This window comes from Mytilus galloprovincialis, chromosome 2 (genome assembly GCF_965363235.1).
Source record: "Mytilus galloprovincialis chromosome 2, xbMytGall1.hap1.1, whole genome shotgun sequence".
In the NCBI taxonomy this organism is placed as follows: domain Eukaryota; kingdom Metazoa; phylum Mollusca; class Bivalvia; order Mytilida; family Mytilidae; genus Mytilus; species Mytilus galloprovincialis.
Window position 1 is genome coordinate 31,621,694 of NC_134839.1, and position 10,011 is coordinate 31,631,704.

The following is a 10,011-nucleotide window of genomic DNA, read 5'->3' on the forward strand; positions in this document are numbered from 1 at the left end:
TTAAGGCAGGTTACACAAAAAGTCTTTCTCCTTCCATCGGTAATTATATTTTAAAAAAGAGGCCTTCAACAGCCCGTTCCGACGATGATTAGAGACAGTGATCAAGTTGAATCTGATGTAAACTTTTTAATTTATTTTTCCGTTCCGTTCCGTTCCGCAAAGTACCAATTGCTCTGAGGAATTGGTATTTAACGGAAAAAACGGAAACAGACATCTTTAATGTAATTAAAGCAGTATGATAAAAAAAAATTGTCTGACACCTCTTTATGCATGAGTGGTATGTGTTTTAGATAGCATTTTCGACTTGATCAATAATAAAAAATTTAAGGCAGGTTACACAAAAAGTCTTTCTCCTTCCATCGGTAATTATATTTTAAAAAAGGTGCCTTCAACAGCCCGTTTCGACGATGATTAGAGACAGTGATCCAGTTGAATCTGATGTAAACTTTTTAATTTATTTTTCCGTTCCGTTCCGTTCCGCAAAGTACCAATTGCTCTGAGGAATTGGTATTTAACGGAAAAAACGGAAACAGACATCTTTAATGTAATTAAAGCAGTATGATAAAAAAAAATTGTCTGACACCTCTTTTTGCATGAGTGGTATGTGTTTTAGATAGCATTTTCGACTTGATCAATAATAAAAAATTTAAGGCAGGTTACACAAAAAGTCTTTCTCCTTCCATTGGTAATTATATTTTAAAAAAGGGGCCTTCAACAGCCCGTTCCGACGATGATTAGAGATAGTGATCCAGTTGAATCTGATGTAAACTTTTTAATTTATTTTTCCGTTCCGTTCCGTTCCGCAAAGTACCAATTGCTCTGAGGAATTGGTATTTAACGGAAAAAACGGAAACAGACATCTTTAATGTAATTAAAGCAGTATGATAAAAAAAATTGTCTGACACCTCTTTTTGCATGAGTGGTATGTGTTTTAGATAGCATTTTCGACTTGACCAATAATAAAAAATTTAACACAAAGGCAGGTTACACAAAAAGTCTTTCTCCTTCCATCGGTAATTATATTTTAAAAAAGGGGCCTTCAACAGCCCGTTCCGACGATGATTAGAGACAGTGATCAAGTTGAATCTGATTTAAACTTTTTAATTTATTTTTCCGTTCCGTTCCGTTCCGCAAAGTACCAATTGTTCTGAGGAATTGGTATTTAACGGAAAAAACGGAAACAGACATCTTTAATGTAATTAAAGCAGTATGATAAAAAAAAATTGTCTGACACCTCTTTTTGCATGAGTGGTATGTGTTTTAGATAGCATTTTCGACTTGATCAATAATAAAAAATTTAACACAAAGGCAGGTTACACAAAAAGTCTTTCTCCTTCCATCGGTAATTATATTTTAAAAACGAGGCCGTCAACAGCCCGTTCCGACGATGATTAGAGACAGTGATCAAGTTGAATCTGATTTAAACTTTTTAATTTATTTTTCCGTTCCGTTCCGTTCCGCAAAGTACCAATTGCTCTGAAGAATTGGTATTTAACGGAAAAAACGGAAACAGACATCTTTAATGTAATTAAAGCAGTATGATAAAAACAAGTCAGACCCTTCTTTTTTGAATGAGTGGTAAGTGTTTTAGATAGCATTTCGACTTGATCAATATTTAAATAAACAGCTGCGCCATGAGCGCATGATACGCCCGTCGTCTTGTGAAAAAACATAAATCTTTTTTGAATAGCACAGGGTTGTACAGGATGTCATGCTTAGTATATCCTGACTCATTCCTTATTCCCGCTCAATAGGAAGATTGTACAAGATGTATTTGGAAACCCGACGCAACATTAGCCTGTTAAGTTTTAAGCAATAGAGATACAGCGCAACATGTGAAAAAAACCCTCTTTTTTTACAATAAACTCAATAACTCGAAAATATAAAAATGAATCATCACCAAAAAGTATACAGATCTTTAGATTAATATAACAAAAAAGTGTGTAAAGTTTTAAGCAATAATCATAAATCGTTTTTGAGATATGGTGCGACATGTAAACCCCCCCTTTTTTTTTTTTACAAAATACTCAATAACTCAAAAATATAATTTTGAATCATCACCAAAAAGTATACAGATATTAAGATTAATATAACTAAGAAGTATTTAAAGTTTTAAGCCATAATCAAGAATCGTTTTTGAGATACGGTGCGACATGTGAAAAAAACACACCCCTGTTTTAGTTACAAAGTGCCGTAACTCAAAAAGTTGTAATCTTATTTTCACAAAAAAGTATACAGATCATTTTACCATCATAAGAAACAACTATGTTAAGTTTCATGAAATTTGGATAAGTCGTTCTCAAGTTACGGTGCGACATGTTTACACCGGACAGACGGACAGACGGACGGACGGACACTGGACATTTGTATACCATAATACGTCCCGTCAAAATTGACGGACGTATAAAAAATAACACAAAGACAGGTTAGACAAAAGGTCTTTCTACTTCCATTGGTAATTATAAATTAAAAAAGGGGCCTTCCGAAGATGATTAGAAACAGTGATCAAGTTGAATCTGATTTCCGTTCCGTTCCGCAAAATACCAATTGCTATCATTTTCTGTAAAATGGTCCACTTACACGTTTTCAATTTCCGGATGTACTCACTCATATTCGCGCTATGACAAAAGGGTTCAATCGTCCCAAGATACATAGTTTCGTCCCTGGATTTGTTCGCAACCTTTGTTAACAATATTGATAATTGTTGAATGGAAGATTTCTTAAAAAATCCGGGAGCTCATCAGGTAACGCCTGCCTAATATCAATTACAAGATAGGCTGTGTCAATGTGCCATTTAGAGCCGTAGGCTGTGTCAATGTGCCATCTAGCACACATGTTGGGTCAAGTAGAATATATGGATTGTAGTTCAATTGGAAGAATAGAGTAGTAAATCAGTTAATGTGTACATAAGTCGGTTATGTTGACAGGTCGACAGATTGCAAATTTGACAGATTGACAAGTCGAAAGGATTACAGGTTGACAGGTCGACAATTTGAAAACTCCATTGGTTTAATTTTACAGAATGTTTTTTTTTCCCAACTGCCAGCTGATTGATATTAAGTTGACGTTAATTTCACCTCCAAAAGTCGCCATATGAACAATTCAACATTATGATATACAAAAACTGTTTAAACAGTTGCCATCTAGTGTCGAAGTCTGCGCCAACGTGCCATCTAGCGCCGTAGGCTGTGTCAAAGATTGATCTAGCACTGTAGGCCGAGTCAATGAGTGACCTCGTGTGCCGTATGGTTAGGGTATGGGTAAGGTTAAGGGTTAGGGTGATTTGAAGAGTTAGGGACAGTGTTAGGGTTCGGGTATAATGCTATTTTTCTTCCTTTTAAATTGTCAACCATAGTAGTACATTTTGTAGTTTCAATTGCTAAAAAAGTAAGTAAATACTGTGAAAAATATATTTTTCCTGATTCAAAGTAAGTCGTTATACGCTATATTTGATAACACTTTTACCTATTCGAATTTACAACCAGATACGAATGATATTTAAAAAGTTATCCCTTAATATGTGCTATGACTAGTATTTTTGTCATACTTGTACCTGCATGGTGTGGTTTTCATTTCTACTATTATAATAGTAGGGGGCTATGGTTTTTTTTGGAAAAAAAAGTTTGTTTCCAGGTTTTGGTGAAAAAAATAATTTGTTTTGGTCCCTGAGAAAAAAAATTGTTTGTTTCATCCTCAGCTGCCACTACATATATGTAATGCTAAAATTGAAAGAAAAAAATTGTTTTCGGTTTGTCGCTAAAAAAATAGATTGTTCTTCGCCGAAGGCGAAAAAAAAAGTTTGCACAGAAAAAAAAACCCATAGCCCCCCCCCCGAAAATCAAATGGTTGCTGCCTAAGAAATTAACAAAATGTCTTGCAAAGAAAACTGTATATTTTTGATGAGGTGTCCTTATATAGTGTATTGTGTGTACAATATTTGGGTTTCGATGGATTGTTGGATTGTTGGCGTCCATGGGGATGTTTTAGCACTAAAAGTTTTGGAACGTTTTGGCGTTATAAAATGGACACGTTTCGGCGGACGTTCTTCATCGGACACGTTTCGGCGAGATAAAAATTGGACACTTTTGTGCGAAGGACAACATTGGACACGATACGGCGAAATGGACTCGTTTTGGCGAATCGGACACGTTTGGGGGGATGGACACGTTTGAGAGAGTAACATATATATATATATATATATATATATATATATATATATATATATATATATATATATATATACACAAGACTCAATATGAAAAGAATTTATTGTCATTGTTACAAGTGTGGACACAGATCTGTATGGATAGTATATTAGAATAATCAGTGAAATGGCATTTGACAGTGTTAACCCCTATCTGTTATTTCTTATTTTTCCTCAAAAGGAATGGTTAAACTTCAGTCAAAAGTAACAGAAATACCAGATTCAGTACAATAAAAAATCAAAATGTGTGTGCACTGTTAGAGGGTAGTGATGTAAGAGAACAACAATGGCTAATTAAATATGTGCTAGCTTAGGCAAATATGAAAATGAATATTCCAGCTCCATATTTTAGCACCAAATAGGCAACAAACATGTAGATGTTAATTCTTGCAGTTGTATTTGAAATTTCAATGGCTAACTACCTTTATTATGCCTCATGAGGCCTAGGCATGCCCTTAATTGTTATTGTACCTTCATTAAATACCCAATCAATTATACAAAAAAATACATACCAGCATGTTTCAGCTAACCCTAATTTGTAGTGCATACCCAGTGATTCCAGAATTTCTAATTGGGGGTGGGGGGGGGGGGGCATTGGCTGCGTAAGAGGTAGCCAGATCTAGTCATGCTTCCGTGATACCCTAAATAATCAATACATTTGTCTTAGATTCCCTTCAGCTCTATTAAAGTCAGACTGGTTCCCTATAGCTAGTAGTTATTAGCTAAAAATGTTTGTATATTAATAAAATAATATTACCCACAACTTACCCTATTTTTCAGCATACCAGCGGAAATACATGTATTATTTCTTTTTGTCTTTTGAAATTTGCTATAAGTTGTGCTAGGGGCAGTCTTAAACATGTACATGTAGCTACATGTATTAAAGGTATATTTTAGGTTGTTTTAAAGCATAATAGTTTATTGTGACTTTTAAATTAATTTAAAGAAAAGCAATAAAAACATGGGTTCTACGTTTTTTTTTTCTTTAAATGTTTTAAGTTGGTTCAAGGACATATATAGAGGGAGGATAACATCTTAACAATCCTTGATGTATTAAAAAAATATGTAGAGAATCATTGGAGAAACCACACTGTACACCTTAAACCTTTAAAACTTGTTGATGGATTTTAATGGAATAAATATTTTCTTAAACTTAAATGATCCCCACATTTGTATTTCAAATATACATTTGTATAATTTTGGGAAATTTCAGTCACTCAACAAATACTTGTTATCCTATATGTATATATATATATATAAGTAAAAGGGTTATGGAGCGAAAAAGGTCCTTGACATGAGATATGTTTACCAAAAAAATAATTACCAATGGAAGAAGTAAGACTTTTTGTGTAACCTGCCTTTGTGTTAAATTTTTTATTATTGATCAAGTCGAAAATGCTATCTAAAACACATACCACTCATGCAAAAAGAGGTGTCAGACAATTTTTTTTTTATCATACTGCTTTAATTACAGTAAAGATGTCTGTTTCCGTTTTTTCCGTTAAATACCAATTCCTCAGAGCAATTGGTACTTTGCGGAACGGAACGGAACGGAAAAATAAATTAAAAAGTTTAAATCAGATTCAACTTGATCACTGTCTCTAATCATCGTCGGAACGGGCTGTTGCAGGCCTCTTTTTTAAAATATAATTACCGATGGAAGGAGAAAGACTTTTTGTGTAACCTGCCTTTGTGTTAAATTTTTTATTATTGATCAAGTCGAAAATGCTATCTAAAACACATACCACTCATGCAAAAAGAGGTGTCAGACAATTTTTTTTTATCATACTGCTTTAATTACATTAAAGATGTCTGTTTCCGTTTTTTCCGTTAAATACCAATTCCTCAGAGCAATTGGTACTTTGCGGAACGGAACGGAACGGAAAAATAAATTAAAAAGTTTACATCAGATTCAACTTGATCACTGTCTCTAATCATCGTCGGAACGGGCTGTTGAAGGCCCCTTTTTTAAAATATAATTACCGATGGAAGGAGAAAGACTTTTTTTGTAACCTGCCTTTGTGTTAAATTTTTTATTATTGATCAAGTCGAAAATGCTATCTAAAACACATACCACTCATGCAAAAAGAGGTGTCAGACAATTTTTTTTATCATACTGCTTTAATTACATTAAAGATGTCTGTTTCCGTTTTTTTCGTTAAATACCAATTCCTCAGAGCAATTGGTACTTTGCGGAACGGAACGGAACGGAAAAATAAATTAAAAAGTTTAAATCAGATTCATTTTGATCACTGTCTCTAATCAAGGACGACGTGAGGTCAGTCTAGATATCATAATGCATGACTTGCAAATGCGTTATTTTCATGATAATTTATCAGGACAATCCGACATATTCATCTACAGAATATTTCCCGATGTTATACATTATTACACATTTCACCTGTGAAGATGAGATTAAGTATACATTTGTGTTATTTGTATATGGAAAACCGTAAAACACAGAAATTTTAAAGTTTGTTTTGTTTTAAAGATTTTTCGAAATTTTGATAAATGCCCCCTTTGGATACCTTAAATGAAATTCCGTTCCGTTCCGTTCCGTTCCGTAAAGTACCAATAGCCGTATATAATTGCCAGTGAGATAACTCACCACCAAAGACGAAAGGACAGAGAATTTTGCAACATCATTTATCGATGTAACTAACATAATTTTGAAAGGCTTGGAATGAGTATTTCTGTAATATCATAGGACAAATGGTGGTTTTATCAAACTTCTTCCTTTCGCGCAACAACGTTCGAAAAGATAATATACATTGATGTTAGCGTCTCTAAAAGAATAAAGGCAATGATTAAACAATAACAGTATTAATATACGTTTTATATATAACTAATATAGTACAAAGGTGTAGATTAAAAACTCCAGGCCCTTTTGTTTTCCACGTAATTGATATTGCCAATAATTAAGAAGTTCCGGGTCGAGTCCGATAACGATACCAATAGTATATTCACTCGTTACCTATTACCTTCTCTGTACGTTCCGCATCTGACAGGCGCACCAACAAACGGTGTATTCAGGATTAATTACCGTATGACCATGGTCATACGGTCTGATTAGTCAGAGGCTAAACGTCAGGTTCGGGTAAATCTGTTAACGATATTTCTGTTATTTCATTGGTTATAAATACTGCTTCGCGGATGTTTCCGGAATGATTTTTTGGGAAATGAAGGTCTTTTTAACGTCTGATTGGCTATTAATGAGTGGCATGCATTATATGTTCAACGCGTCCGTAAGTGGGGTCGGATTGAAATCATGATACTAGGTTATGGCCCAAGACCACAATTAATGACCCTTCTTTTCGTTGTTCACGAATATAGTTCACTTTAGTTATAGTGTATTTCTTCTTTATTTTTTTTCTTTCCCTTTCTCATTCATTTCTTAGCTTTTCTGGGGTGGAAATGAAAGAAGAGAGCTGAAATAAACTTTTGGATGTTTTATTTTAACTGATTTCAATAAGGAAAGAGTGATTAGGCCAGGTGCAAAAAGGTTATATTTACACTTTTCGGAACATCTCTTGACTTGCCTATAGGGGTAGGGATGTGTATTGGCCAAATTTGTATGATGTAAAGATGCAATTTTTCTGAAAATTGCATATATCTTTGGACTTGTACTGTACATTACACACACAAAAAATTAGACAAAAACAACAATTAAATTTTTTTAAATGCGACAAAACGTTATAAAGAAATGATAGAGAAATTAATTGTGGTCTCGGGCCTAAGAGGTGCATTTCAGCAAATTTTGAAATTATACTTTGACAACTTCTCTGAATGATCTATTGGTATTTATTTGTCAAACTATATGAGAAGAAATGATTTCCACTTTTATTTGATAGAAATTTGTAAAAAAAGTCACTTTTCAGCTGATATGCCCAAAAAGTAGCTTTTTCACTTTTTTCAATAATTTTGCAAAAGCAGCATCCTTATTTTTTCTCTGACATTTTTTTTCTGATATCTATTTGTGTTTGTGGTATTTATTTCATGTGTTTTACTCATTTGTGAACTCTGAACATAAAAAAAAGTGGATAAAAGCATAAAAAGAATACAAAATGGACTGTTTTAATAGTCTAGGTCTAGCGGTCCGTACGAAGCAAGTGAAATATGAAGTTCTATGCACTTAAAAATTGTATTTCTTTAAACAGACTGCACTGAATCTATATCAAAAGCACTTATTACTGGTTGTTTAAACTTGTCTGTTTCACAGAATACCTTTATTTTCTTCTGTTGGATGGCTGGTGGTTAAAATATTGGCATTTCAACACTGAAATTTCAAGCAGGTTTTAAACAGAAAATTGAAAAAACTTTGCATCAGACCATACTGTCTACATATATAGTTGAAAGCAACAGTCTTGTTACATCCAGGCTTCATATTTGATCATATCTCAGCAAGGATTTGGGCAAAAAGAAGCATATTTACATCTCCAATATCATTTATATGCAATTAAATATGGAAATATAGAGAACAGCCTAAATTGACAACTTGTTGTTTTAAGCTTGACATTGCTTAAGACCATGTAAAACTCATGTGTTATGCTATTTGAAACTTATATTTACATGAAAAGAACATTTATGATATGTTAAATGTTTTGTTTTAACTTAAAAACTTCAGAAAATTGTTGTAAGTGGAAAATATTACATTTCATATAAGGCCTCGCCTCATTTGAAAACCTCTATTTTTTGGCATAGGCACATATAAAATTAACTTTTGTCAATTTTTTATAAGTCTCATACATTAAGTATGCTATCATTTACTTTGAATAGATAATATCTTATACATTGAGACATAAAAAAGTGCAATTTGGTGTTTTGGGGGGATTTTTGAAGCCAAAATTTGAAAGTTGAAATTTTTCTATTTCAACGTCACAATTTAGCAACCAAAGTTGAGATATAAAAAATGCCACATTTTCTATAATATATATCACATGGCTTTGAAACTTTGTAAACTGACTCATAATACACTAAGCTTAAATCATGCCAAGTTTTATTGGAATTGGTCAAGTTTTTGGCCCCTAATAGGCCCAAGACCACAATTAATGACCCTTCTTTTCGTTGTTCACGAATATAGTTCACTTTAGTTATAGTGTATTTCTTCTTTATTTTTTTTCTTTCCCTTTCTCATTCATTTCTTAGCTTTTCTGGGGTGGAAATGAAAGAAGAGAGCTGAAATAAACTTTTGGATGTTTTATTTTAACTGATTTCAATAAGGAAAGAGTGATTAGGCCAGGTGCAAAAAGGTTATATTTACACTTTTCGGAACATCTCTTGACTTGCCTATAGGGGTAGGGATGTGTATTGGCCAAATTTGTATGATGTAAAGATGCAATTTTTCTGAAAATTGCATATATCTTTGGACTTGTACTGTACATTACACACACAAAAAATTAGACAAAAACAACAATTAAATTTTTTTAAATGCGACAAAACGTTATAAAGAAATGATAGAGAAATTAATTGTGGTCTCGGGCCTAAGAGGTGCATTTCAGCAAATTTTGAAATTATACTTTGACAACTTCTCTGAATGATCTATTGGTATTTATTTGTCAAACTATATGAGAAGAAATGATTTCCACTTTTATTTGATAGAAATTTGTAAAAAAAGTCACTTTTCAGCTGATATGCCCAAAAAGTAGCTTTTTCACTTTTTTCAATAATTTTGCAAAAGCAGCATCCTTATTTTTTCTCTGACATTTTTTTTCTGATATCTATTTGTGTTTGTGGTATTTATTTCATGTGTTTTACTCATTTGTGAACTCTGAACATAAAAAAAAGTGGATAAAAGCATAAAAAGAATA